At 38.4% G+C, this 8,701-nt stretch overlaps 1 long non-coding RNA gene across 1 annotated transcript; it reads left to right on the top strand.

Moving 5' to 3' along the window:
• Positions 1-7,217: 7,217 nt before the first annotated feature.
• Positions 7,218-7,555, top strand: LOC135132995 (uncharacterized). The gene is made up of 2 exons (XR_010281130.1): positions 7,218-7,406; positions 7,464-7,555. It is a non-coding gene; the product is annotated as an uncharacterized LOC135132995 (long non-coding RNA).
• The last annotated feature ends 1,146 nt before the right edge of the window (positions 7,556-8,701 follow it).

The raw sequence follows: 8,701 nt of genomic DNA, 5'->3' as shown, positions 1-8,701 counted from the left end.
TTTTCTTCTTTAAAAAGACATTTGAGGCTCCCGAGAAGATTTCTTTTACTTAAAAATATAGTTTAGGCCCCCGAGAAGGTTTTACAATCTTAAAAAACACAGAAAGTTTCATTTTCTTTAAAAAGGACAGTTGGGAATTCCGAGAAGGTTTCTAAAAAAAAAACAGTTGGGCCCCTCGAGAAGGTTTCACATTTCAAAAAAAAAGCAGTTGGGTCTTTCGACAGGGTTCATCTTCTTTAAAAAGAACAGCTGGGATCCTCGAGGAGGTTTTAGAATATTAAAAAAGACAATTGGAACCTCCGAGAAGGTTTCATCTTCTTAAAAAAAAAAAAACAGTTGGAGTTCCTAGGAAGGTTTCATCTTCTTAAAAAAAAAAAAACAATTGAGACCCCTGAGAACGTTTCACCTTGTTTTAAAAAAGACAGTGGGGGACCCGAGAAGGTTTCATATTACTAAAAAAAGTCAATTGGGCTCCCCGAGAAGGTTTCACGTTCTTTTTGAGAAAACGTGAAAACCTTCTCGGGGGTCCCAGATTCTTTTTTTTATAAAAAAAGTGAAGATTTCTCTTCTTTAAAGAAGCTGGAATTTTTCTTGGGGGCTCAATTGCTTTTTTTTTTAAGAAGATGAAACTCTCTCGAGGGCCCAAATTGTTTTTTTTTTTAAGAACTTGAAATCTTTTCGGGGACTCAACTTATTTTTTAAGACAGTAAAACCTTCTCGGGCACTCAAACTGCCTTTTTTTTAAGAAAAAGTAACCTTCTCGAGGGCCCCAATTGACATTACTAAAGAAGATAAAACGTTCTCGGGGACCCAAACTGTCCTTTTTTGAGAAGAAGAAACCTTCTCAGGGGCTTCGATTGTCCTTTTTAAAGAAAATGAAACCTTCTCGCAGGGCTAAAGTGTCTTTTTTTAAGAAAAAGAAACCTTCTCAGGAGGCCCAATCGTTCTTTTTAAAGAAGATAAAACGTTCTCGGGGACCCAAACTGTCATTTTAAGAAAAATAAACCTTCTCAGGTGCACCAATTGTTCTTTTTAAAGAGGGTGAAACCTTCACGGAAGCCCAAAGTGTGTTTTTTAAGAAAAAGAAACCTTCTCACGGGCTCCAGTTGTCTTTTTTTAAAGAAGATGAAACCTTCTCGGGAGCCCAAATTGTATTTTATAAGAAAAAGAAACCTTCTCAGGGACTCCAATTGTTCTTTTTGAAGCAGATGAAACCTTCTCGGTGACCCAAAGTGAGTTTTTTTTATGAAAAGGAAACCTTCTCGGGGACCCAAAGTGTCTTTTTTAAGAAAAAGTAACCTTCTCAGGGGCTCATATTGTCCTTTTTGAAGCAGATGAAACCTTCTAGGGTGCAAAAAGTGAGTTTTTTTTTTTATGAAAAGGAAACCTTCTCGGGGGTCCAAAGTGTCTTTTTTTAAGAAAAAGTAACCTTCTCAGGGGCTCCAATTGTTCCCAACTATATTTAAGATAGTAAAACCTTTTCAGGCACCCAAAGTAGTTTTTTTTTTTTTAAGAAAAAGAAACCTCCTCAGTGGCTCCAATTGTCCTTGTTGAAGCAGATGAAAACTTCTCGGGGACGCAAAGTGAGTTTTTTTTTTATGAAAAGGAAACCTTCTCGGGGACCCAAAGTGTCTTTTTTTAAGAAAAAAAAACTTTTTCAGTGGCTCCAATTGTTCTTTTTGAAACAGATGAAACCTTCTCGGGGGCCCAAAGTGAGTTTTTTTTATGAAAACGAAACCTTCTCGGGGAAAAAAGTGTCTTCTTTTAAGAAAAAGTAACCTTCTCAGGGGCTTCAATTGTTCTTTTTAAAAGATGAAACCTTCTCGGGGGTCCCAACTATATTTAAGATAGTAAAATCTTCTCGGGTAACCAGTGTTTTTTTTTTAAGAAAAAGAAACCTTCTCAGTGGCTCCAATTGTCCTTTTTGAAGCAGATGAAACCTTCTCAGGGGCCCAAAGTGACTTTTTTTTATGAAAAAGAAACCTTCTCGAGGACCCAAAGTGTCTTTTTTTTAAGAAAAAGTAACCTTCTCAGGGTCTCCAATTGTCCTTTTTGAAGCAGATGGAACCTTCTCGGGGGTACCAACTATATTTAAGATAGTAAAACCTTCTCGGGTAACCAGTGTTTTTTTTTTTAAGAAAAAAAAACCTTCTCAGTGGCTCCAATTGTCCTTTTTGAAGCAGATGAAACCTTCTTGGGGGCCCAAAGTCAGTTTTTTTTTTTTTATGAAAAGGAAACCTTCTCGGGGACCCAAAGTGTCTTTTTTTTAAGAAAAAGTAACTTTCTCAGGGTCTCCAATTGTCCTTTTTGAAGCAGATGAAACCTTCTCGGGGACCCAAGTGTGTTTTTTTAAGAAAAAGTAACTCTCTCAGGGGCTCCAATTGTTCTTTTTGAAGCAGATGAAACCTTCTCGGGGACCCAAAGTGAGTTTTTTTTATGAAAAGGAAACCTCGGGGAACCAAAGTGTCTTTTATTAAGAAAAAAAACCTTCTCAGTGGCTCTAATTGTCCTTTTTGAAACAGATGAAACCTTCTCGGGGACCCAAAGTGAGTTTTTTTTTATGAAAAGGTAACCTTCTCGAGGAAACAAAGTGTCTTCTTTTAAGAAAAAGTAACCTTCTCAGGGGCTCCAATTGTTCTTTTTAAAGAAGATGAAACCTTCTCGGGGGTCCCAACTATATTTAAGATAGTAAAACCTTCTCGGGTAACCAATGTTTTTTTTTTAAGAAAAAGAAACCTTCTCAGTGGCTCCAATTGTCCTTTTTGAAGCAGATGAAACCTTCTCGGGGGCCCAAAGTGACTTTTTTTTAAGAAAAAGAAACCTTCTCAGGAGGCCCAATTGTTCTTTTTAAAGAAGATAAAACGTTCTCGGGGACCCAAACTGTCTTTTTAAGAAAAATAAACCTTCTCAGGTGCACCAATTGTTCTTTTTAAAGAGGGTGAAACCTTCTTCGGGGCTTAAAGTGTGTTTTTTAAGAAAAAGAAACCTTCTCACGGGCTCCAATTGTCCTTTTTAAAGAAGATGAAACCTTCTCGGGAGCCCAAATTGTGTTTTATAAGAAAAAGAAACCTTTTCAGTGGCTCCAATTGTCCTTTTTGAAACCGATGAAACCTTCTCGGGGCCCCAAAGTGAGTTTTTTTTTTATGAAAAGGAAACCTTCTCGAGGACCCAAAGTGTCTTTTTTTAAGAAAAAGTAATCTTCTCGGGGGCCCAAAGTGAGTTTTTTTTTTTATGAAAAGGAAACCTTCTCGGGGACCCAAAGTGTCTTTTTTTTAAGAAAAAGTAACCTTCTCAGGGTCTCCAATTGTCCTTTTTAAAGCAGATGAAACCTTCTCGGGGACCCAAAGTGTGTTTTTTTAAGAAAAAGTAACCTTCTCAGGGGCTCCAATTGTTCGTTTTGAAGCAGATGAAACCTTCTCGGGGACCCAAAGTGAGTTTTTTTTTTATGAAAAGGAAACCTTCTCGGGGAAACAAAGTGTCTTCTTTTAAGAAAAAGTAACCTTCTCAGGGGCTCCAATTGTTCTTTTAAAAGAAGATGAAACCTTCTCGGGGGTCCCAAAGTGAGTTTTTTTTATGAAAAGGAAACCTCGGGGACCCAAAGTGTCTTTTTTTAAGAAAAATAACCTTCTCAGTGGCTCTAATTGTCCTTTTTGAAACAGATGAAACCTTCTCGGGGACCCAAAGTGAGTTTTTTTTTTATGAAAAGGCAACCTTCTCGAGGAAACAAAGTGTCTTCTTTTAAGAAAAAGTAACCTTCTCAGGGGCTCCAACTGTTCTTTTTAAAGAAGATGAAACCTTCTCGGGGGTCCCAACTATATTTAAGATAGTAAAACCTTCTCGGGTAACCAGTGTTTTTTTTTTAAGAAAAAGAAACCTTCTCAGTGGCTCCAATTGTCCTTTTTGAAGCAGATGAAACCTTCTCGGGGGCCCAAAGTGACTTTTTTTTATGAAAAGGAAACCTTCTCGAGGACCCAAAGTGTTTTTTTCAAGAAAAAGTAACCGTCTCGGGGGCCCAAAGTGAGTTTTTTTATGAAAAGGAAACCTTTTCGGGGACCCAAAGTGTCTTTTTTTTAAGAAAAAGTAACCTTCTCAGGGTCTCCGATTGTCCTTTTTGAAGCAGATGAAACCTTCTCGGGGACCCAAAGTGTGTTTTTTTAAGAAAAAGTAACCTTCTCAGGGGCTCTAATTGTTCGTTTTGAAGCAGATGAAACCTTCTCGGGGACCCAAAGTGTCTTTTTTTAAGAAAAAAAAACCTTTTCAGTGGCTCCAATTGTCCTTTTTGAAACAGATGAGACCTTTTCGGGGGCCCAAAGTGAGTTTTTTTTATGAAAACGAAACCTTCTCGGGGAAAAAAGTGTCTTCTTTTAAGAAAAAGTAACCTTCTCAGGCGCTCCAATTGTTCTTTTTAAAAGATGAAACCTTCTCGGGGTCCCAACTATATTTAAGATAGTAAAACCTTCTCGGGTAACCAGTATTTTTTTTTTAAGAAAAAGAAACCTCAGTGGCTTCCAATTGTCCTTTTTGAAGCAGATGAAACCTTCTCGGGGGCCCAAAGTGACTTTTTTTAATAAAAAGGAAACCTTCTCGAGGACCCAAAGTGTCTTTTTTTAAGAAAAAGTAACCTTCTCGGGGGCATCAAGTGAGTTTTTTTTTATGAAAAGAAATCCTTCTCAAGGACCCAAAGTGTTTTTTTTTTTTTTTAAGAAAAAGTAACCTTCTCAGGTTCTCCAATTGTCCTTTTTGAAGCAGATGAAACCTTCTCCGGCACCCAAAGTGTGTTTTTTTAAGAAAAAGTAACCTTCTCAGGGTCTCCAATTGTCCTTTTTGAAGCAGATGAAACCTCCTCGGGGACCCAAAGTGTGTTTTCTTAAGAAAAAGTAACCTTCTCAGGGGCTCCAATTGTTCTTTTTGAAGCAGATGAAACGTTCTCGGGGACCCAAAGTGAGTTTTTTTTATGAAAAAGAAAGCTTCTCGGGGACCCAAAGTGTCTATTTTTAAGAAAAAAAAACCTTTTCAGTGGCTCCAATTGTCCTTTTTGAAATAGATGAGACCTTCTCGGGGGCCCAAAGTGTGTTTTTTTTATGAAAACGAAACCTTCTCGGGGAAAAAAGTGTCTTCTTTTAAGAAAAAGTAACCTTCTCAGGCGCTCCAATTGTTCTTTTTAAAAGATGAAACCTTCTCGGGGTCCCAACTATATTTAAGATAGTAAAACCTTCTCGGGTAACCAGTGTTTTTTTTTTTTTTTTAAGAAAAAGAAACCTTCTTAGTGGCTCCAATTGTCCTTTTTGAAGCAGATGAAACCTTCTCGGGGGCCCAAAGTGACTTTTTTTTATGAAAAAGAAACCTTCTCGAGGACCCAAAGTGTCTTTTTTTAAGAAAAAGTAACCTTCTCGGGGGCCCAAAGTGAGTTTTTTTTATGAAAAGTAAACCTTCTCGGGGACCCAAAGTGTCTTTTTTTTAAGAAAAAGTAACCTTCTCAGGGTCTCCAATTGTCCTTTTTAAAGCAGATGAAACCTTCTCGGGGACCCAAGGTGTGTTTTTTTAAGAAAAAGTAACCTTCTCAGGGGCTCCAATTGTTCGTTTTGAAGCAGATGAAACCTTCTCGGGGACCCAAAGTGAGTTTTTTTTTTATGAAAAGGAAACCTTCTCGGGGAAACAAAGTGTCTTCTTTTAAGAAAAAGTAACCTTCTCAGGGGCTCCAATTGTTCTTTTTAAAGAAGATGAAACCTTCTCGGGGGTCCCAACTATATTTAAGATAGTTAAACCTTCTCGGGTAACCAGTGTTTTTTTTTTTTTAAGAAAAAGTAACCTTCTCAGTGGCTCCAATTGTTCTTTTTGAAGCAGATGAAACCTTCTCGGGGACCCAAAGTGAGTTTTTTTTTTGAAAAGGAAACCTTCTCGGGGACCCAAAGTGTCTTTTTTTAAGAAAAAAAACCTTCTCAGTGCTCCAATTGTCCTTTTTGAAACAGATGAAACCTTCTCGGGGGTACCAATTGTCTTTTTTTTTAAGAATATAAAACCTTCTCGGGAGTCCCAATTGTTTTTTTTTTTTTAAAGACGATGAAACTTTCTCGGAGATTCCAAATATTTTTTCTCGCGTTGCAGACTGCTTTTTTTACGAAAAAGAAGCCTTCTCAGGGGCCTCAATTGTCCTTTTCGAAATAGATGAGACCTTCTCGGTTGTCTCAATTGTTTTTTGTAATTAGGGTGAAACCTTCTCAGGGGGGCCTATTGTCTTTTTTAAAGAACGTGAAACTTTCTGGGAGTCCAAACTGTCATTTTTTTTCTAAGTTGAAACCTTTCATTTTTCTTACACTATGACTTTTTACTCCAAAAAGAATATATCAATATATAAAAAAAGGAAAAACAAATTTTATAAATTTTCAGAGAGGTAGGATTAGTTGGACTGTACTTCAGGGGCAAGAGAAATTCTGTCGAAATAACTTTCGACTATTTTTTTTCACTTTGGACAACGAAAGTTCTTGGTTTTTCTAGCACAAACGACGTCGCATTTCCGACTTATCCTCCTTCGTATTATGATTATTAAAAAAATTGATCAGTTCAAGTAATCGGTTCGCTAGTTCCGAAGTCAAAAAAATCCACCGCCGCCATTCGTTAAGTGCGCCCCATTATCCATCGCTCACATTACATATTCAAAAAGCTCCTTCCCCCCTGCGTCCCATTTCCGTTCACTTTCTCAGTTTATTGACCCAATTTCCGGGCGCTCTATCATTCCGGGTGAGTCTGTGGAGTGGTATCGCGGCTGCTCGGGTTCATATCTGGGTCTGAGGTGGCCATGAAGGGGTGGCGTTGGCGGTGTCGTGATCCCAGGCGGCGGCGGTCGGTGGTGGCGGCGGGGCGCAACGCCTTAACGCGGTGTCGACGACAGCTGCTCCGACTAGCGACAGATGTTCTCAGCAGGCCGCCCCAGCGAACCGAAATATAAATACGCCGCCGCCGCGGCCGCCCCCGCTCGCTTCATATAGAGGGAAAAATTAAAGATGTGGAGGGCATAAATCGCGCAGAGGGTGATGACAATGTACGAAAATAGAACAATAAAATGGTGGAAAGTTGCCTGGAAATATACAGTCAAATGTTTGCATAATGGAGGGGGTTCGTTTATGGTGTATTGTTTTGTTTTATTGGGTTTTTTGCATGGTTGAACAATGAATTATTTGGTTTTAATTGGTGGTAATGTTTGGAGTTGACACAGAATTTATTTTTATGGAGGTTTTATTTATTGACGTTATGATAAAAGGAGGCGAGGGTTTTAAACGTTTATAGTTTATGTCGCAAAGTTAAAAGTAGGTTGATGGGTGAACAATTGAATATGTCGCTAAAATTTAGGGTTTTTGCCATTTTTGTGTTGGTCTTGGCCATGCTGTGGGGCCAAGTTGTCGCACAAGGTAAGGTTTTTTGGCAAATAATTTTAATACGAATTATATTTAAAGATGTTTTTTTAGATAACGTTAACAACACAGGTCCTGTTACGTTTCCACCCAATTAAACGTGGCGCTAATTAAACCACAACAAAAATAAAAAACTTATAATTCTATATTTTATCGTTTATATTTTCAATCTCCGTCTTTCAGTTTCTACAAAAAGTCTTCACAAATCTGGAATGAAGTTATCGATTTTTTTTCTTAAAGAAAGAGTTTGGGACCCGAGAAGATTTTATAATTTTAAAAAAGTTAATTGGAACCCCTGAGAAGGTTTCACTTTGTTTAAAAAATGACAGTTGGGTTCCCCGAGAAGGTTTTACAATACATATTGAAAAAGACAGTTGGGACCCCTGAGAAGGTTTCATCTTCCCTAAAAAGACAATTAGGGCCCACGAGGTTTTTTTTTTAAGGACAGTTTGGGACCCGCAAAAGGTTTTATAACCTTAAAAAAGATAGCTGGAACTCCTGAGAAGGTTTCACCTTATTTAGAAATAGACAGTTAGGGTCCCCGAGAAGGTTTTAGAACCTTAATAAACACAGTTGAGACCCCTGAGAAGGTTTCACATTCTTACAAAAAGACAGTTGGGACCCCTGGGAAGGTTTCACATTCTTACAAAAAGACAGTTGGGACCCCCGAGAAGGTTTCACAACCTTAAAAATGGCATTTGGCGCCCACGAGAAGGTTTTACATTTTTAAAAAAGCTCGTTGGGACCCCTGAGAAGGTTTCACAGTCATAAAAAAAGAGATTTGGCGCCCCCGAGAAGGTTTTACATTTTTAAAAAGACAGTTGCGATCCCTGAGAAGGTTTCAGATGCTTACAAAAAGGCGGTTTGGAACCCCCGAGAAGGTTCCGCAGTCTTAAAAAAAGACATTTAGCGTCCCTGAGAAGGTTTTACATTTTTAAAAAAGACAGTTGGGACCCCCGAGAAGGTTTCGCAGTCTTAAAAAAAGACATTTAGCGTCCCCGACAAGTTTTACATTTTTAAAAAAGACCGTTGGGACCCCTGAGAAGGTTTCACAGTCTTAAAAAAAGAGATTTGGCGCCCCCGAGAAGGTTTTACATTTTTAAAAAAGACAGTTGGGACCCCCGAGAAGGTTTCGCAGTCTTAAAAAAAACATTTAGCGTCCCCGACAAGGTTTTACATTTTTAAAAAAGACAGTTGGGACCCCCGAGAAAGTTTCACATCCTAAAAAATTCCATTTGGCGACCCCGAGAAGGTTTTACATTTTTAAAGAAGACCTTTGGGGCCCCTGAAAA

Source organism: Zophobas morio, unplaced genomic scaffold, assembly GCF_036711695.1.
Source record: "Zophobas morio isolate AGI-343-1 ecotype UQ-CSIRO unplaced genomic scaffold, CSIRO_AGI_Zmor_V1 ptg000021l, whole genome shotgun sequence".
Classification (NCBI taxonomy): domain Eukaryota; kingdom Metazoa; phylum Arthropoda; class Insecta; order Coleoptera; family Tenebrionidae; genus Zophobas; species Zophobas morio.
The sequence above is the reverse complement of the archived record's forward strand: the minus strand, read 5'-3'. Positions and strand labels throughout refer to the sequence as shown.